Here is a 22,065-nt window from a genome sequence, read left to right on the forward strand (position 1 = left end):
GTTTCTTACAAAGCTAAATATAGTGTTACCATTCAATCCAGCAATTGTACTCCTAAGTATTTACCCAACAGAGCTGAAAACTTATGTTCACTCAAAAACCTGCACACAAATGTTTACAGCAGCCTTATTCATCATTTTCCCAAAATGGATGCAACCAAAAGAGTTTTCAATAGATGAATGTATAAACAAACTGTGATACAGCCATACAATGGGATGCTATTTAGCAATAGTATAAGAAATAAGCTATCAAAAAGAAATAAGCTATCAAATCACAAAAAGACATGGAGGAACATAAAGGCATAAATTAATTCAATCTGAAAAGGATATATACTGTATAACTCCAGCTATATGACATTCTGGAATAATTAAAACTATGGAGACAGTAGAAAGATCAGTGGTTGCCAGGGGTTTGGGAGGACAGAGGGATGAACAGGCAGAGCACAGAGAATTTTCAGGGCAGTGAAACTGTTCTGTAGGATATGGTGATGGTGGATACATGACATTATGCATTTGTCAAAACCCATAGAACTGCACATCACAAAGGTGAACCTTAATGTATACTATGGGCTTTAATAATAATATATCGATATTGAGTCAATTTTAACAAGTGTGCCACAGTAATTCATGATGTTAATAAGAGGAAAATCTGTATATGTTGGGATAAGGGGGCAGTATATGGGAACTCTATACAATTCTTATGTAAATCTAAAGCTGTTCTAAAAAGAACCATCTACTAATTTAAAAAGAATTCCTATTGTCATAAATGTCCTGAAGTTATTGCGTGCATTCTCATTACAATGCAAGCATGGTAAATACTTTATTTTCTTCCTTTGTTTCAGGTCTATTTTGTGTTTGACATGTTTTGGTGCTCTCAGGCAGTACATCTCAAATTTTCCTGTGTCTACAAGTCAACTAGGGGATCTTGCTAAGATACAGGTTGTGATCTACCAGGTCTGGGGGAAAGCCTGAGATTTTTACATTTTTAACAAGCTCCCTGGTGATTCCCATGGAGCTGGTACATGGTCCACACTTGGAATAGCAGGACCTACAAGCAGACAAACAAGACTGGAGACCCAGACTCCACCCTTTGTACTCTGTTTTCTTTCTTTTTCTTTTATTGTAGATACAGGGTCTTACTATGTTGGCCAGGCTGGCCTTGAACTCCTGGCCTCAAGCAATCCTCCCACCTTGGCCTCCCAAAGTGCTGGGATTACAGGTGTGAGTTACCATGCCTGACCTTGTATTCTGTTTTCTTTTTTTTTTTCCTTTTTTGAGATGGAGTCTCACTCTGTCACCCAGGCTAAAGTACAGTGGCATGATCTCAGCTCACTGCAACCTCCGCCTCCCAGGTTCAAGCGATCCTGCCACCTCAGCCTCCCATGCAGCTGGGACTACAGGTATGCACCACCATGCCCAGCTAATTTTTTGTATTTTTAGTAGAGACAGGATTTCACCATGTTGGTCAGGCTGGTCTTGAACTCCTGACCTCAAATCATCTGCCTGCCTCAGCCTCCCAAAGTGCTGGGATTATAGGCATGAGCCACCACACCCGGTCTGTATTCTGTTTTCTAAATAAGGAAGAAGAGCTATCTAATTTTATGACTATGCTAACCAGTAGTTATATTTAAAAAAAAAAATCTTGAAAGGTCTGTTTCCACTGATGTTTCATCCTGAGTCATATCCATTTTCTATTTCCAAAGGCATTGGGATTCCCTGCTCCAACTAAATGAGTCAGTTGAGATCAGAAGTTCATATGTCCAAGTGAAACTCAGCGAAAGGTCCATAATGCTCCCTGGCAGTCAAAGGGCCACTAAGTGTTGGTATTTGCATAAGTCAAGTGCATTTTGCATTCTAGAGGCGATCAAGGTCACTGCCAGAGTCGCCCCAACAATGGCTACTTTGTGGTCAGTAAGAACATGCTGCTTACTTGCTTACTTGAAGGAGAGTCTTAAGCAGGTGGCAAACATGATGAGAGAAGGTGGTTGCACTGGACGGATTTCGTGTTCCCTGATAGCTAGGGCTCCAGGCAAAGCCTCACAGAGGATTGGAGCCCCATTTCTGCCATGAACTTGCTGAGCCTGTTTCTCCATCAATACATTGGGATGATTGAGCTCCATCTGTGTTAAGAGCTCCTCCAACTCTGCATAATTATTTTTATTTTAAACATATTCATTCCAAATCAGGGCCTTGCTCTTCATTTCCCAGGCAAGGGTTTCAAGTTTCCAACTGCAGCCTCTGCACCTACCATGCTCATCCTGCCTTTGGTCCATAGAACAGTGGTCAGATGAGGTGTCTGTCCTTCCAGCTGCTCGACTTCACATCTTAAAGCCAAGGAAGAGTCTAGTTCTGGAGGGGCAGCCTCTCCTGGGCAGGTCAGAAACAACTCCAGGATGTGAGCAAAGATAGAACCTGCTCTTCCCCATCCCTCTCCCCACAGTTTCCACTGACCCCAGCTGGCCTCAGAGACATTTGACTGGAGAAGATCCTGGCTCCATCCTGGGGCCAAAGGAGACTTTACTGCAGTTTGATAGACTCAGAAAGTCGACTGAAAAAATGATGGAATGGGCAGCCATCACTAACCAGGGCACCTATTTGTTGTGAGAAAATCAAACTCTTTTGGTTTTTTTCATTTTCATCTTCATTTTTATTTTTTTAGGGAGGTGGTCTCACTCTGTTGCCTGGGCTAGAGTACAGTGGCGTGATCATAGCTCACTGCAGCCTTGAACTCCCGGGTTCCCATCCTCCCACCTCACCCTCCAGAGTAGCTAGAACTACAGGCACATGGCACTATGCCTGGCTTCAATGTAAACCAAACACAGACTCTCTGAGGGACTATGAGTAGGTGCTTCCCCACGTCCATGGATCTTCTCAGTAGTAAAGCCTGGGCTCTAGAAACTTGGGGCCACAGATCTCTCAGAGATCTGTCCAGTGGTGAGTTGATTGGGGCCCAGACAAGCAGCTTGTCCATCATCTCAGAGTCTCTCGAAGGCCAGGCCTAGAACTCATCTGGCTGCCTTACTACCTGGTGTCTGGAATGGGCCCCCTAGGCACACAGATGTACCATTTATTCATCCAGTCCATCACCCAACACACATTGACAGCGCCCCTTCCATTCCACAGGCCCTGTGCTACATGGTAGGGGAAAAAGAAGGACAGCAGTGTGCCACCTCCCCTGTCCCCTCTGAATTTTGGTGGTTTGTTTGTTTGTTTGTTTGTTTTAATACTTAACGAGGTTTCACTATGTTGCCCAGGCTGGTCTGAAACTCCTGAGCTCAACTGATCCTCCCACTTTGGCCTCCCAAAGTGCTAGGATTACAGGCATGAGCTGCCACACCCAGCCTGCTCTGAGTTTTCAGTGCAGGAGAGGAGAGAAGTGGGGACTTGCTTTGATTCCCCTGAAGCCACCAGAGTTTTCCTCTCAGAGGATGTCCCTGCTCATCTTCTGTGTCTGGGAACTCCGCATTGGTTTTAAACTGAAGTTTCTTGCATCTTTCTGGCGTGGGATGTGGAGAGACAGGAGTATGAGATGCTGGGAGTTTCCTGTCTGATGGGAAAGACCATTTCATATTCTCCAGGGGTTCTCAGTCTGAAGGAAGAGACAGCCTCTGTATTAGGCCGTTCTTGCACTGCTATAAGGAAATACCTAAGACTGGGTAGTTTATAAAGAAAAGAGGTTTAATGGCCTCATGGTTCTGCAGGCTTTACAGAAAGCATGATGCCAGCATATGCTCGGCTTCTAGGGAGGTCTCAGGAAGCTTAGTCATAGTGGAAGGTGGAGAGGGAGCAGGCACATCACATGGAGAAAAGAGGAACAAGCAAGAGATCTCAGAGTGAGAGGTCACTCATCACCAAAGGGATGGCCCAAGCCATTCTTGAGGGATCTGCCTCCATGATCCAAACACCTCCCACCAGGCTCCTCCTCCAATATTGGGAATTACATTTCAACATGAGATCTGGGTGGGGACAAACATCCGAACTGTGTTAGCCTCTATCCTTAGAGACCCCCAGGCTTTGAGAAGCCCCTTGTTTGGGGGACAGATCAGATACACAAATACAAATATGCAAAGATGTACAACAGTTTATAAAAAGGCAGAGGGCTGGATTATTGCTGAAGGAAAGATAGGAGGTGGGTTACCCACAGGGGAAGGCCTTTGGAGTAAGATATATGGAAAGAGGGATTCTTTTAGGCCCTGTTTATTTCAAGCACAAAGGAGAAATCTGCTTTCATAATAGTGCTTAGATTTTTTTTTTTTTGGAGACAGGGTCTTACTCTGTTGCCCAGGCTGGAGTGCAGTGGTGCAATCACGGCTCACTGCAGCCTCAACCTCCTAGGCTCAAGCAATCCTCCCACCTCAGCCTACTGAGTAGTTGGGACTACAGATGTGTGCCATCATATCCAGCTTATTTTTAATTTTTTTTCTAAAGATGGGGTCTCCCTACATTGCCCAAGCTGATCTCGAACTCCTGAGCTCAAGTGATCCTCCTGCCTCAGCCTCCCAAAGCGCTGGGATTAGAGGTGTGAGCCACCATGCCTGGTATGTGCTGAGAGATTTATAATATGAGTGGGGCAGTCAGGCCAGGGTGGGGTGGATGTGAGATGGCTATTCTGGGGCAACAATTCTTAAAGTAGAAAACAGCATGAAGTATGCTCTCTGGAAAAGATGAAGAGGTAGATTCATTTCTATCCCTGGGTCAGATCCCACAGAGAGGTGAGAGCAATGGAGAGATGAGGCCAATCTGGGAGGAGGTCCGGAATCACCAGGCTGCCTGGTCCATGAAGGGCCATCCAGTCCAGTTTCCTGCTGCAACAAAAGACTTGCTCTAGGCCGGGTGTGATGGCTCATGCCTGTAATCCCGGCACTTTGGGAGGCCAAGGCAGGTGGATCACCTGAGGTCGGGAGTTTGAGACCAGCCTGACCAACATGGAAAAATCCCATCTCTACCAAAAATACAAAATTAGCTGGGCATGGTGGCTCATGCCTGTAATCCCAGCTACTCGGGGGTCTGAGGCAGGAGAATCGCTTGAACCTGGGAGGCAGAGGTGTGCCATTGCACACCAGCCTGGGCAACAAGACCGAAACTCCATCTCAAAAAAAAAAAAGAAAAGAAAGAAAGACTTGCTCTATGTAGCCCTAAGTGGGCTGTTGGCCTCCTCCTAAAAGTCATTCTAACACTAGCCACTCGTTTCCTTTGAGTCTTAAAACCACCTGCTAAAAGGAGGTGCTCTTTACATCTAGCCTAAACTGACCACTGCAATCTAATGTCTTTCTGTTGAAAACACTGAACTGGCTGGGCATGGTGGCTCACGTCTGTAATCCCAGCACTTTGAGAGGCCGAGGTAGGTAGATCACCTGAGGTCAGGAGTTTCAGACCAGCCTGATCAACATGATGAAACCCCATCTCTACTAAAAATACAAAAATAGCCTAGCGTGGTGGCGCATGCCTATAATCCCAGCTACTTGGGAGGCTGAGGCAGGAGAATCGCTTGAATCTGGGAGGCAGAGGTTGCAGTGAGCCAAGATTGCACCACTGCACTCCAGCCTGGGTGACAAAGTGAGACTCTGTCTTAAAAAAAAAAAAAAAAAAAAAAAGAAGAAGAAAAAAGAAAGTAAGTAAATAGTGAACTAATTGAAGATAAGGGCTGGTTAACAGTATTCTACCTCCAAAAGCATGGCTTTACAGTGCCGTAGGTTGAGCCAAGAAGGTCAGTGGCCTATAGCAATCTGGCCCCTGCTGACCTCCAACCTATGTTTCACCCTTTGTGCTCCACTGGGCTGGGCTTTTCTCACTTCCTCAATATCACACTTCCTCCTTGTGTGCAGCCCTAGTGGTTACAGTATTCTCCAGAATCCTTGGGGGTGCTGGAAAAGCAGGTCCTAGACTGAGTTTCCAGAAAAAGACTCCCAGAGTCACATCCCAGAACTGATCTGTTAAGGGAACGGCTGCTTCTACCACAACAAGGAGCTGCTCATTAAATCATGAAGCTGTTGTTCCCACTTCTATCCCCAGAGTCACACCTCTGCTATGACAACCTATACCAGCAAATCCATGCTTTACATCCTGCCTCTTTTCCCACTCACTCAATTCTGATTTCAATTCCCAAGCAAATATATCTGATAGGCAGAATCTTAAAATGGATGAAAGCTTACCTGCAAGGAAGCCTTAGCCATCATTTTTGCCTTTCCAGCCTCTGCAGAGTAGAAAGGTACACTAGAAGGAGATGAAATAGATGTTGAGCAAGCCAGTTCATAGATAACCTCCACAGTTAGTAACCCTTTCATTTATCTGACTGATGCATAACCCTCTTCCCATATTTGTACTTCACTTCCAACTAAGTGGTCCTCCTTTGAGCCTATTGTTCAGTAGCATGAAGACCCCAAAATGGCCATATGGTCTTTCTCTCTCTCTCTTTTTTTTTTAGACAGGACCTCACTCTGTCACCCAGGCTGGAGTGAGGCAATCAGGGCTCACTGCAGCCATGATGTCCTAGGCTCAAGCTATCCTCCCACTTGAGCTTCCCATGTAGCTGGCACTACAGGCATGTGCCACCACACCCAGCTAATATTTTTTAGTAGAGAATAGGTCTTGCTATGTTGACAAGGCTTGTGTTGAACTTCTGAGCTCAAGCGATCCTCCTACCTTGGTCTCTCAAAGTGCTGGGATTATAGGCATGAGCCACCACACTTGGTCATGTGAGCCCTTTTTTTCTTTTTTTTTGAGACAGTCTCACTCTATCACCCACTCTGGGTGATTCTCTCACCTCAGCCTCCTGAGTAGCTGGGATTACAGGTGCACACCACCATGTAATGCCTAGCTAATTTTTGTATTTTTAGCAGAGATGGAGTTTCTCCATATTGGCCAGGCTGGTCTTGAACTCCTGACTTCAAGTGATCCTCCCACCTCGGCCTCCCAAAGTGTTGGGATTACAGGCATGAGCCACTGCACCTGGCCCATGTGATCATCTTTAAGTTTAGTTGAACCAATTTTGCGCACCCTAGTAAAGGCATTCCTCACTTGGCTACTAATATCTTCAGCCTCAAGACTGGGCTGCAGAGGAAGCTGTTGGCCCTGACACAATCAATAAACCAGCTTGTCAAATCGAGAAGCTGCTGCTGGAGCTGCAGCCCCAGAATTTAACACCCCTCCTACACACTGTACTGGCAAAACCACTTCCTCCAGGCTTGACTCACTCAGCCATTAAATCAGTTCTAAATTCAAGGCTCATATGATTGTATCTTATTTACAAATCCTGAATCTCATTCAGAAACCTAGCTGCAAAAGAGACCAGGCATGTTGTCTACAAGTTCACTTTAAATATAAAGACATATATAGATTAAAAGTAAAGGGAAGGAGAAAGATATACCCTACTAATACTAATCAAAAGAAAGCTGGAGTAGCTATGTTAATTTCTGCAAAGCAGATTTCAGAGTAAGGAAAATTATCCGGAATAAAGAGGGGCATTTACATAATGATGAAGAGGTCGATTTTTCAAGAAGACATAACAGTCCTTAATGTGTATGCCCCTCACAATGGAGTGTCAAAATACGTGAGGCAAAAACTGAGAGGACTGCAGGAGAAATAGACAAAGCCACTATTATAGTTGGAGACATAACCACCCTCTCTCAGTAATGAACAGAGCCAGCAAGCAGAAAGTCACTAAGGACATAGTTGAACTGAACAGCACTTCTAACAGCTGGATCTAAATGACATTTATAGAATACTTCTCCCAAACAACAGTAGAATACACATTCTTCTCAAGTTCATGTGGAACACTCACCAAGATAGACCACATTCCATGCCATAAAACATACCTTAACAAGTGTAAAAGAATAGAAATCATACAATGTATGCTTTTAGACCACAGTGGAATTAAACTAGAAATCAGTAACATAAGATAGCTAGAAAATCTCAGAATAATTGGAGATTAAACAACACACTTCTAAATAACACGTGGGTCAAAAAAAAAATCTCAAGAGGAATTTAAAAATATTTTGAACTAAATTAAAATGAAAATATAACACCAAAATTTGTAAGATGCAGTAGGGTGCGGTGGCTCATGCCTGTAATCCCAGCACTTTGAGAGGTCAAGGCAGGTGAATCACCTGAGGTCAGGAGTTTGAGACCAGCCTGGCCAACATGGTGAAACCCCATCTCTACTAAAAATACAAAAATTAGCTGGGTGTGGTGGCACGTGCCTGTAGTCCCAGCTACTTGGGAGGCTGAGGCAGGAGAATCGCTTGAACCCAGGAGGTGGAGGTTGCAGTGAGCCGAGATTGTGCCACTGCACTCCAGCCTGGGTGACAGAGCGAGACTCTTTAAATATAAAGACATATATAGATTAAAAGTAAAGGGAAGGAGAAAGATATACCATACTAATACTAATCAAAAGAAAGCTGGAGTAGCTATGTTTGCAGAAATTACCCCCCAAAAAATTTAGGGGATGCAGTGAGAACAGTGTTTAAAGGAAAATGTATAGCATTGAACACACACATTAGAAAAAAAAAGAAGACCTAAAACCAATAATCTAAGCTTCTACTTTAGGAAAGAAAAAAAAAAGAGAGCAAATTAAATCCAAAGTAGGTAGAAGAAAAGAAATAACAAAAATTAGAGTAGAAATCAGTGAAATTGAAAATAGGACATCAATAGGGAAAAGCAATGATACCAAAAGCTGATTCTTTGAAAATATCAGCAAAATTAATAAATCTCTAGCCAGGCAACTAAGAAAAAAGAGAATACACAAAAAACTAGTATTATGAATAAATGAGGGGCCATCACCACTGATTCCATGGACATTAAAGGAATAAAAGGGATATTATAAACAACTCCATGCTCAGAAATTTGATAGCCTAGATGAAATGGACCAATTCCTTGAAAGATCCAGTTAGCCAAAACTCACATAAGAAGAAATAGATCATTTGAATAGGCCAGCGTCTATTAAATAAATTGAATCAATAATTAATAACCTTCTAAAATAGAAACTACTAAGCCCAGATTGTTTCACTGGTAAATTCCACCAATATTTAAGGAAAAAATCATATTAATTCTCTACAATCTCTTCCAGAAGGTAGAAGCAGAAGGAATATGCCCTAACTCATTCTATGAGGCCAGTATTATTCTAATACCAAAACTAGACAAAGTTATTATAAGAAAGGAAAATTACACACCACCATATCTTAAAAACATAAATGCAAAAGTCCTCAACAAAATATTAGCAAACTGAATCCAATAATGCCCAAAAAGAATTATACACCACAACCAAGTCGGATTTATTCCACACATACAAGGCTGATCCAACATTTTAAAATCAATTAATGTATTCTGTCACATCGACAGCCTAAAGAAGAAAAACAACACAATCGTAGCAATAGATACAGAAAAGGCATTTTACAAAGTCCAGCATTTATTCATGATTTAAAACTCTCAGCAAACTAGGAATAAAAAGGAACTTTCATTGAGTTCCAAAGACTGAGCCTAGGATAGGGGGGCAAGATGGCCAACTAGATGCAGCCAGGAGGAACACCTGCCCTTGAGGGAGTGGGACATTGGGAAGACTGCCACACTCTGAGTGGATCTTTAGAAGGAAGGCATTGGGAGCTACCGCAGTGGGGCAGGATGCTGATGATGCAAGAGGATGTGTATTTTGGGTAGAAGGGGTATGTGGGAAACATTTGTACTTTCAGCTCAATTTTGCTTTGAACCTCGCGGCTCTAAAAAGTAAAATCTTTTAAAAGAAGGGGAAAGAGGGAAAGGGAAATGCAGTGTTTAGCCTTTTAGCCTCTGGAATTCAGGGACAGATACCAGGAGGCTGGAATAAATGTTGAGTGAACCAAGATGCAGAAAATACTTACCCAGATAACTCCTAAACTCCCTGCAGACCTCAGATAAAATGTCATCTTCCTAGAGAAACTTCTCTGATCCCCAAACTAGTTGAGGACCTTCTGTTCAACATGCTGTTGCAGCACTTAGTTCTCCACTGCACTTACTACATGTATAGGTCAGGGTTCAGTCAGGGAAGCAGAAACATTATGAAGATTAAAGAGGGAGAGATTTATTACGGGAAGTAGACCTCCTGCAACTTTAAGAGGAGCTAGGGAAGCAAAAATCTAAAAGAGAGAGTGAGACAACCAAAGAAGGGTCACTGCTAGTCCCAAAGCACTGGGTCGGTGGACAAGTTGGATCTACAGGGAAATCTGAGAAACTGTCTCCAATTCCCAGAGTAAGAGGCAAATGGCAGCTTCTGGAGAGGTCTACTAGAAGGGGTTATCCCAGTGCAGCTACCAGCTCTATGGTCCTGCAGCCAAACATCAGGTGGTGGGCCAGAGCTGTAGCTGGTCATCAAGACCAGTGGGCAGTAAGAAAAGCTGGACACAAAGCAGAGGAGAATGAGAACAATTGAAACCACTCCAGAAACCCAAGCACCAGTCCGTCCAGAATTCTGGCTACAAGGACTTGCAGAGAATAAAGGTCACTGATTTATTTCCGCCCCTAAAAATCTTGGGCAAATTTACCTGTTGGCCCACTCTAATCTAGAACCATACAGGAAAGAGAATTCTGGGAGGCATAGTTCCCAGATTAACTGAATGGATCATGGAACAATCCAGCACACAACATTCTGTGACTGTGTGGGGGTTTCATCATCTGGCATACGTTTCTCTGTGTTGCCAGATTGAAATGCCATCAGGGAAGGGACTGTTTTTGTTTTGCTCACAGTTGCATTCCCACATAGTACCTAGATTATTGACTAGGTCCTCAATAAATATTTGTTGGAGGAACAGTGATTTTTTTATTAGGATTTCAGCAATGACTTGGAAAAATTATTTTTTCATTATAAGAGGAATGCCTGCAAAATGGAAAGTCTAATAAAACATTCTGTTGGGGAGGGCATAGTGGAAAAGGCAGTCTCATACATTACTAGTGAGAATGTGAGCTAGTTCAACTATTCTGTAGGGGAATTTGGTATCACCTAACAAAACTACGTATGCACTTACCTTTTGAGCCAGTAATCCCACTTCTAGGAATCTCTCCAGAAGATATAACTGCAATATTATGAAAATACATATGTACAGGTCACCGACTAAAGCAATATTTGTAATTGTGAAACAGCGGAAAAACCCTAAATGTCTATCCTGGGAGAATGGTTGGAAAAATTATAGTACATCCCAACAATGGAGGACTGTAAAAATGAAAGAGGGGCTTAGACCCCACTGAGACAGCCACCAGAAAAGACCTCTCCAAGTTGGGAGGAAAACATTAAACATATTTTGAAAAAAAAAAAGAAAAATGATCTCCATCTCTTTATATGAAATGATTTCCCACATCTACTGCTAGGTGAAAATAGCAAAGTACAAAATGATCTATGGTCTCGTATCCATCATATAAGAAAGAAGAGGCTAAAAGAAAATATATGTGTATCTACACATTTATGCAAAAGAATTTCAGGAAGAACCAACCAAAAATGAATGCAGCTACTATGATAGACACACCCTAGAGGGACCTCCAGTGAGTTCACCTTTGAATAATCCTTCCTGCTTTAGTGCAGGAAGAACCTCTGAATTGCTTCTAACTAATGGAATATAGCAAAGGATGTGGGGTAATCAGTCACTTGATTATATTACATTATAGAAGACTCTGCCTTAGCGGATTGAATTGAGAAATTCTCCCGGTAGCCTTGAAGAAGGTAACTGTCATGTTGTAACTGCCTATGGAGAGGACCTCTAGGAGTTGAGGCCATGGAGGAGCATGGAGGAGGACCAAGTGGAGGGTTATGATCTTCACATAGGAACATGGTCCAAACAGCATCTTGTTTGCAGTCTTGTGAGATAACAAATCTAAGTGGTTCTAAGCTGCTTGTTTTGTTTTAAATTTTAAGTTTCTGAAAACTTATTACACAGCAATAGATAACTAATACTGTAAATTAGTTTGTGTGGTATGGTACTATAGAAGTGGAAACACATCCTTATTCATTTGTCAAAATCCATGGAATATACAACACAAAGAGTCAACCCTAATTAAACTGTGAACTTTGTTTGATAATATGTCAACATTGCTGCATTAATGGTAACAGAGGTACTGCACAGAGGTGCCATTAACAAAAGATAACTAAATCTGCAGGAGGAGAAGGGAATTAGGTGGAAAGAAGAAGAAAATGGACAGAGAATAGTAGAGACAAGTGAGAAGCAACACTCTTCTGAGTATTCCTTTTAGTATGACTTTCATCTTTTTTCACAAGGGAAAGTTTTGCATATCACCCCACCCCCCGCAAAGTAATACATAATTAAAATCAACTAGGATGTGAATAGAACCCAAAATAGAATACAATCACAAAGAAATATAACTATATGAAAAATAAATTTCATAATCACACTTAAGGGAGGCAGGAAAACAACTAAAAGACTGACCTAAATAACTTCAGAAAACAGTACTTTTATGGTATACCATAAGGCTAAAGATAAAAAGAAATGTACACAAACACTACCTGCTAGTTAGTAAATTTGTTTCTCACAGAGGTATGGGTTATCAGTTTTGAAACTTCTTTATTTGTACTACAATTGAACAAATAAGTAAAAATGTTGTAAATTTTAAAATTCCTGTCAGATAAAAGAGTTATAAATTGAAAAAGAGAAGGTTTGAGAATTGTGAAACCTGAATATCTGAGACAGGTCTCAGTTAATTTAGAAAGTTTATTTTGCCAAGATTGATGACACACATCCACAACACAGCCTCAGGAGGCCCTGATGACATCAGGCCAAGGTGGTCAGAGCACAGTTTGGTTTTATACATTTTAGGGAGACATAAGACATCAATCAACATAGGTAAGATGAACATTGATTTGGTCCAGAAGGGTGGGACTACTCGAAGAAAAGGCAGGACAATTTGAAGTGGGGAGGGGGCTTCCAGGTCATAGGTAGATAACAGACAGATGGTGGCATTCTTTTGAGTTTCGGATTAGCCTCTCTAAAGGAGGCAATCAGATATGCATTTATCTTAGTGGGCAGGGGGTGACTTTGAATAGAATGGGAGGCAAATTTGCCCTGAGCCGTTCCAAGCTTGACTTTTCCCTTTAGCTTAGTGATTTGGGGGCCACAAGATTTACTTTCCTTTCACATTTCCCCCTTTTCTTTTTAAAAATAGTTTGGAGAAAGAATTTTAGAAGAAAATGAGTCTCTAGTCTCAGGTTTTGTCTGATTACTCATGGATTCCTGGATGAGTAGGTCCAAAGTTATTACAAAATAACTTTGTATTTTTTGCAGGTTGTGAAGTCTCATGTCCTCTGAAGAGAAAATACAGGGAGGAAGGGAGAAAAACAACAACAAATGAAAGAACAATCCTGGAAAATCAAGATAGGCCACATTACTCTGAGGTCCATGCATCAGGTATGAAAGTGGCTTATGTATGTAAATAATTTGCTGTTATTTTCTTCTGAAGTTTGAATTGTCTATCTTCAGTTCACAGAGCTTTACAAAAGCACAGCTTAGTTTTCAGTGACTCCAAATTAGGAAAAATGGAGGAATAAAGAAGGAAAAAAATGGAAAACATTATTTGAAAGACTTGTAGCCAAGAAAAATTAGAATTCAATCCAAGCTAAAAACAGGTGTACTATATTTTTTGAAACATAATTTTTCATTCTCCAGTTTCCCTTTTTTTTTTTTTTTTTTTTTTGAGACGGAGTCTCGCTCTGCCGCCCAGGCTGGAGTGCAGTGGCGCGATCTCGGCAGTTTCCCATTTTTAATAAAGAAAAATCATGGTAGGACTGATTTGCTTTATTATACTTGGACTGATTATTTGTACACAGTGCAGCAGCAAGAATAATTATTTTTTACATAGGCTTTTAAATTGGCTTTGATGGAACTTTGTTCCATAGAAGGAATCTCAGATTAAACTTTGTTAAAGCCAAGCCCAGCCATAGATTTTTACCATCAAATACTTGAATTGGGTGAATTCCTCTCCCCTTGAGGTTCCAAGATAAACTTGGGGCTCCTGGGCCTGTCAGAAACTGTCATTCTTTACTTACCTCAGGTCAGGAACCCTGTACAGGGACTGTATAGACTAGGTATGAGGCCAGTTTTCCCAAGGGGCTTTTATTGGCTCCATAACTCAAGTTTGATTCCTTAAAGGAAAGCATGCCATTCCAGTCAAAGCCTTGGCAAAATAACCAGTTTCTCCAATTGTGTCCTATTATAAATGAAAACAGATTCTTACTGCACTTACGCAATTAACTGTATTGCCATAAGTTATGAATACCCACAAATAGTTTCCAAATTCTGGAGAAATCAGGTGGAGATAAACAAATATGTTCTAAATTTTGTTCCATAGGAGTATACTAAATTGTTAAAAGCTGTTAATAGCTCAAAAGAAAATTGTCCTTGACTCTGAAAAAACAAAGGATCAGCAACATTTTAAGCAAAAAGTCAAAAAGATTACTTCAGTCTTCTATTAGTTCAGTCTGTGTAGTTAATTCCTGTTCTGCTTCATATTCATGAACATTTCAGTTCTCCATGAGTCATGACAGTTTTTCTTCTATTCTGATGTCACAATCTCCAAAGTTATCAGAAACTTGTATTTAAGAGCACCTGTTAGAGTTTCATAACTGATTATAATAGCATCTTCTAAAGAGGACCTAAACAAGACAATTGTCTGTGGATGACAAAAAGTTTCAGGGCAGCCATAGTCAAAGACACAATTGACAAGGGAATTTATTACCTCTGTGGCACACAATAATTTAACATAACTATTTTAAATGATCATAACTAATTAACATAACATAATTACTATAGATAATGTACACTAAGTCAATCAGAATTATAGAAGTTTCCCATGATTTCAGAACACATACCAATAACATATTTATATAAACATAACCCAAAGAAAACCAAACACAATTTCATATTTAACAATATTTCCTGTATAGTTTTTATACAAATAAGCAAAATTATGTCATTTTTGGACTTCAGGGAATCTAATATCTTAAAGAATTAATTAGGTCAGAAAAAGACAGAATTTATCATTTGATTTTGGAAAGTTTGTAAAATATCAAAGCTTTAAAACACTTGATATCAGAAGTCATTGTAAAATAAGTCATTCATTTAACCAAAGTGATAACTCAAGTATTTCCCCAAAAAAAGTCAAAAACCTTTATTATTTGAGAAAGGAGACTTCATTTTCCAAACTATAAACCCTAATAAAACAGCATGAAGCCAATTAAATTTGTTTTTCAAAATTTTACAAACAATCTATAAAGTTTTAATCTTGACCATAAAATTTCCATAAGCCTTCTATAACCTTTATTAAAAAGTTGGTTAATGCTTCAAGAAGCTCTTGTTAGTCTGACACAGGGTCCCATATGCTGGTCTTGCATCAGTGTGCCTTTGACATTAATGATTAACTTATAGAGAAACTGAACTTATTTTATCTCTCAAAATTGGCCCTTACAATCTCACATGCCCACCTCTTCCATGATAGTCTCTGGGCCTTGAGGAGTTGATTAGCTTTAATTTCTAGCCCTGTGTCTAAGAATGCAGTTTATTTTTATTGGCGTCTTCTACTGGGCCTGAAGATGAGGCTTTCATTACTGACAGTGTTTAAGATCTAGCAGGACTTGGTGTCCTTTTTAGACCCAGGAGTCAAAGCCCTGTAACTCAATGTCACAAATACTTAAAAGCACATACAGAAAGATACATGAATATAATAACCTTAATTTTAAAAAATTTTATCTGTCTTTTCCTAAGCAAACCAAAACTTAATAATAATACATAGGAATTGTTTCAATAAACCTTAAAATCTATTAGGCCAGTTACCAAAAGGCAAAAGAAAAGACCTTCTGCACTTCACAGGATATTATGTTGGAAGAAAACATTTCCTTTAGACCTTTAAGAAAACATTGTTAGCATTAGGCCACAACAAATAAAACTTGAGGAAAAAACTTATGTGAGCTGAAAATAAGTTGAAGGAAAGTGTTACTATTTCACACCCTTTAAAAGGAGAGAGAAAACCAAAAATGGTGAGATGTAATAAAAGTTGAACTTTGGGTTTGTATTCATCTGTTCTCATGCTGGCAATAAAGACATACCTGAGACTGGGTAATTTATAAAGGAAAGAGGTTTAATGGACTCACAGTTCCATATGGCTGGGGAGGCCTCACAATCATGGCAGAAGACCAAGGAAGAGCAAAGGGACATGGCAGCAGGCAAGAGCACATAACATGTGCAGGGGAACTCCCCTTTATAAAACCATCAGGTTTTGTGAGTCTTATTCACTATCATGAGAACAGCATGGGAAAAACCCACCCTCATGATTCAATAACCTCCCACTGTGTCCTTCCCATGATACGTGGGGATCACTACAATTCAAGGTGAGATTTGGGTGGGGACACAGAGCCAAATCATATCAGGGTTAAAAAAAATTAAAAGCTCTTATAATTTATTAAGAATAAATCAATTCCTTAAGAAAATTTCATTGTTCTAACCAATTATTTAGTGTATAAGTTTTTTACATCAAGCTCAGTCTCTAGAAAGAAGATTATAATGTTCCTTTAATTATAGACAACTTGATCGTGTAAAAGCTTTTTAAAATAAATCCTCTTATTGTGACTTACACAGACCATTCATGATATGCCTGGACTTTCTGGTTTGTCCTGAACATCCCTCTTTCTTAAATAACCAGTCATTTTATTCTAGGACTAAATTTACCATACAAGATTCTTTCTCATATAAAATTATGTATCTTTAAGTTTTCTTACCAGAAAAAACCCTCTTTATTTTTATAACTTTCTTTAAACCTCTCTTATTTCCTTGTTCCTTTTACTTTGTTTTATATATAACCTTTAAATAAGCTTTGAATTTGACAAAAATTGTTCAACATTTTAAAAAAGAACACAACTTTTTTAGAAAGAATGTCTTCCTACAAATATATTTTTATTGGAAAATACCCAAATAATGAAATATCTATTACTTAATTTAATATAACTTTAGATTCTAAATTGTGACATTTGTCTACAAGTATTTAGTCCATTACACTTACCTAATTATTTTATTTTAATCATTTGCCTAGATTGTTTATGAAAACTGTCATAGTCATCATTTAAACTTATGGAACCACCACTGCGAAATTATAACAGACACAGTGAAGAAGATCTGACCTAACTGACTCTATCTTGCTTTTAAACCTCCAAGCTGTTCTTGTTCATACCTGGGCATAGGCCAAACTAACTTTTGGAGGAACTTAGTTTATAGTTTAGCTTTGAAATAAAGATGATAACAGTCCTTTCCCAAAACAAACCCTACTGTCTGTGGACCAGACTGCCTAAAGCCACAAGAGTAGAAGTTACGGTAATCTTACTAAATTCAAGATGTAGCTAGTTTCATTAAACAAATATCAATGTCTTATTTATTAGAAATTACACAAGCAAAGATCATTCTGATTGGGGCTTGGTTTAGAGTTTTGTAACCCCTATTCCAAATTTTGATGCCTTATAGTATTTGGTAGGGATATGTATAAAATTTCTTGATTCATAAGCACAAACAAAAATGTATGCTGGAAATTCTTAAGACATTTCTAATATTATTATACTTTACCAACAATTTTAAGGCTATCTTATTTATTAAAGATTTTACTTAAGTTATTAAACTTGAAAAAGCATTTGACTACTCTTTTCTTTTTTCCTGATAAACTATTTGATTCAAGAGCTTTTATTTTCTTAAGCCAATTAATTAGAGCTTTTATATATTTTCAGTAGTGAAACATTGTGTACACAACACATAAATAGATAGATGTGTTAGGCATGCCAATAGAAGTACCTCTTATAGAGTCATAAAAACCTCTTTTTTCCCTCTCAGACTTTAAAATTCTTGAAAACCTGTTTCAATAACCTGTATAAATTATTGGTAACCCTAGGCAGTTGTCAGCTAAGTCGTCTTAAATTTGCATATCAAAGGAAACAAATCAGGTGAAAATCAAATAGTAAAATTTACATCATTAGGTACAGAGAGAAAAAGTCTAGTGTGTTACAGGAAAATTAAAATGGATTGAATTGCCAATTAAACATAAAATTATAGAAATTATAAAGGCCTTTTAAATATATACACATACACACACACACACACACACACACACACACACACACACACAAAGATCCTATAGCTTTTACTTCAGAACTTTAGCCATGAGATAAACACAAATTCACCAGCTTGCAAACAAAACACCTGTTGGATCCAAACAGTGGTTTTTATCTTAATAGAAAAATAACAGCAGATTTAAAGCAGGCAGAAAATAAAATAGAGAAAAAAAGAGAACTTATGAACTCTATACTTTGCAGGTTGACCTTAGGGCTCTTTTTCTCAATGTAAATGTGCACAAAGACCATACTACTTCCATTTTACATAAACTCTGGCAAGTAGAGATGCCATAAAACCTACAGAGTGCTCACAGAGGAGTCATTCTCTTTGTTTTCTCCTCATTCTTACATCATTTGTTTCCCACTTTTTTTTTTTTCCTAAAAGGAGGAACTGAGCTGTGGCTTAGGGTTTTTGTGTGGTGGATCAATGTGTGCTTGCTTGTGGGCAGGACTCCACAGTGTGTCACCACTGAGTTGTTTCCACCCTCTTACATGTCTCAGTTTCTCTCTCCAGAGGTCTAGGACTTCAGAGAGGGCTCAAAACACTGGGCAATCAGCCCTTATATGAGTTTCCTGGATGAGCGTTATTCTTTCAAATTAATTGTTGTTGAGGATTTCCCTGCAGGGCTGCTGCAAATCACAGGGGGTTAAACCCCCAGACACTCCCACAAGGCCCCTGGTTACTCAGGGGCACCTTTTGGCTGGGAGGAGGAAAATGACCTTTCTCTTCAGAGCTGAGAAAACTCAGTCTGTCATTTACGTATGAAAACAACTGTTTCTCACCCAAATGCACACAGACAAGCTCATTCAAGATTAATTTTGGGAGAAAAAGTAAATAGAGAAGACCCTTTAGAATGTATCTCCAAACTAGAATTAGGATCCTTAAACAACTTCCTAGGAAAAAATAAGAAACAACAGCCAAGACCACTTTCTGTAAACTGTACTCAGCCACCCCTACTTTGTAGCTCCCATTTGCCGTAACACATGCCAAGGTAAAATCCTCTCACAGTACAAAGTAATCTCTGGTACCCCCAAAGCCAAAAAGGTCAGCTCATTCAATACAGGAAAACAGAGCTTTAGACCTAAGAAGAATCTGCCCATGACTCTCGAAATTCCACAAAGAAAGAAGAACATCCCAAAAGGGGTGATTGGTGCCTTTGTTCTGAATTATTTAAAGGGGTTCAAGTCATTAAAAGCCTTTTCTAGATTTTTGGTGCTGCAGGTGGCAAGAGAGGGAAGGAGATATAGGGTGGAAAAAAAGTAAAAGAACTTTTTTTTAAGATAGGAAGTAAACACAGAAACCAAGCACATGGTTTTGGGGATTTTTGTTTGTTTGTTTTTTCCTCTTTTGCAGTTGCAAGGAATTTTAACCAAATTAGAGAGGCTTTGTTACCCATAATTTGGAATTCTCACTTGGATTTAACCAAGTCAGGTAGAGTTGGTCAAATCTGATTGGCAAAAGACTGGAAGAAACAACAACAAAAAAAACCCAACAATATGACCGCTGAGCACTCTAATGGTAAAAAGAAATTAAGACAAGCTGGTTGTTAGACTTTAGATAAGACAAAACCCAAATTCAGCTACTTACCTAGGGATGGGTCTCAGGCTGAAGACTGTCCTCTACCATCCTAGAACCAGGAAGAAACTCAAACTCATCCTGCCTGCTGGGAGTGAGCTCAAATTCCATAAAGGAGTTACCTGCCTTCCAACATCATGGAAACAGGAAATCTTGCTTTCCTTGTTGGAAGCAAGTAAAACTCAAAAAAAAAGGATGGGGTGGGTAGAGTTGTACAGCAAAATAAACTTTAGATCTCCACCAAATTTTGGGAGATCAGAGATTCTCTGTGTCACACGCATCCATGTGAAGAAACCATCAGACAGGCTTTGTGTGAGCAATAAAGCTGTTTATTTCATCTGGGTGCAGCCTGCACATGGACACGCATGACATTTGGTGCTCAGACTTGGATAGGGGAGCCTCCATTGGGAGATCAATCCCCTGTCCTCCTGCTGTTTGCTCCATGAGAAAGATCCACCTATGACCTTGGGTCCTCAGACCAACCAGCCCAAGGAACATCTCACATTTTAAATCGGGTAAGCAGCCTCTTTTTACTCTCTTCTACAACCTCTGTCACTATCCCTCAACCTCTTTCTCCTTTCAATTTTGGTGCCACCCTTCAATCTCTCCCTTCTCTTAATTTCAGTTCCTTTCCTTTTCTGGTAGAGACAGAGGAGATATGTTTTATCCATGAACCCAAAACTCCAGTGCCAGTCATGAACTTGGGAAGACAGTCTTCCCTTCATGTTTAATCACTGTGGTGATGCCTGCCTGATTATTCACCCACATTTCAGAGGTGTTTGATCACCGCAGGGATGCCTGCCTTGATCTTTCACCTTGGTAGCAAGCACCACCTCCCCAGGGGGGCAAGTACCACCACCAACCACTTCTCTCCGTGTCTCTACCCTCTCTTTTCTCTGGGCTTGCCTCCTTCACTATGGGCAACTTTCCACCCTCCATTCCTCCTGTTTCTCCCTTATCCTGTGTTCTCAAGCACTTAAAACCTCTTCAACTCACACCTGACCTAAAACCTAAATGCCTTATTTTCTTCTGCAATACTGCTTGACCCCAATACATACTCAACAATGGTTCCAAATAACCAGAAAATGGCACTTTCAATTTCTCCATCCTACAAGATCTAGATAATTGTCGTAAAATGGGCACATGGTCTGAGATGCCTGATATCCAGGCATTCTTTTACACATCAGTCCCACCCTAGTCTCTGTTCCCAATGCGACCCATCCCAAATCCTCCTTTCCCTCCCCTCTGTCCCCTCAGTCCCAACCCCAAACGCTGCTGAGTCTTTTCTAGCTTCCTTTTCTACCGACCCATCTGACCTCTCCCCTCCTCCCTAGACTGCTCCACCTCAGATCGCTCCCTGCCAGGCTGAATCAGGCTCCAATTCTTCCTCAGCCTCCGCTCCTCCATCCTATAATCCTTCTATCACCTCCCCTCCTCACACCCAGTCTGGCTTACAGTTTCATTCCGTGACTAGCCCTCCCCCACCTGCCCAACAATTTCCTCTTAAAGAGGTGGCTGGAGCTAAAGGCATAGTCAAGGTTAATGCTCCTTTTTCTTTATCTAACCTCTCCCAAATCAGTTAGCATTTAGGCTCTTTTTCATCAAATATAAAAACCCAACCCAGTCCATGGCTTGTTTGGCAACAACCCTTAGACGCTTTACAGCCTTGGACCCAGAGGGACCAGAAGGCTGTCTTATTCTCAACATGCATTTTATTACCTAATCTGCTCCAGACATTAAATACAACTTCAAAAATTAGAATCCAGCCCTCAAACCCCACAACAGGAATTAATCATCCTTGCCTTCAAGGTGTACAATAATAGAGAGGAGGCAGCTAGACAGTAATGCATTTCTGAGTTACAATTACTTGCCTCTGCTGTGAGAAAAAACCCAGCCATACCTCCAGCACACAAGAACTTCAAAATCCCTAAGCCACACATGCCTAAGCTGCAGTGGTCAAGCATTCCTACAGGACCTCCTCCATCAGGATCTTGCTTCAAGGGCCAGAAATCTGGCCACTGGGCCAAGGAATGCTCACAGCCCAGGATTCCTCCCAAGCAGTGTCCCATCTGTGCAGGGACCCACTGGAAATCAGACTGCCCAGCTCACCCAGCAGCTACTCCTAGAGCCCCTAAAGCTCTGGCCCAAAGTTCTCTGACTGACTGACTCCTTCCCAGATCTGCTCAGCTTAGTGGCTGAAGACTTACACTGCCCAATCACCTCGGAAGCCCCCTGGACCATCACGCATGCCTCGCTTCAGGTAACTCTCACAGTGGACGGTAAGTCCGTCCCCTGCTTAATTGATATGGGGGCTACCCTCTCCACATTACCTTCTTTTCAAGGGGCTGTTTCCCTTGCCCCCATAACTGTTGTGGGTATT

The 22,065-nt window shown here is 40.5% G+C and overlaps 1 protein-coding gene across 1 annotated transcript in view; it reads right to left on the reverse strand.

Annotated features, from left to right (window-relative positions):
* PLA2G5 (phospholipase A2 group V) overlaps positions 1 to 22,065 on the reverse strand; it is a 63,544-nt gene that overhangs the window by 26,053 nt on the left and 15,426 nt on the right. Inside the window, exon 2 of the mRNA XM_054680246.2 lies at positions 6,150 to 6,210. The gene's annotated coding sequence lies outside the window, so the exon portion shown is untranslated. The remainder of the gene's footprint in view (positions 1 to 6,149; positions 6,211 to 22,065) is intronic.

Source organism: Pan troglodytes, chromosome 1, assembly GCF_028858775.2.
Source record: "Pan troglodytes isolate AG18354 chromosome 1, NHGRI_mPanTro3-v2.0_pri, whole genome shotgun sequence".
In the NCBI taxonomy this organism is placed as follows: Eukaryota; Metazoa; Chordata; class Mammalia; order Primates; family Hominidae; genus Pan; species Pan troglodytes.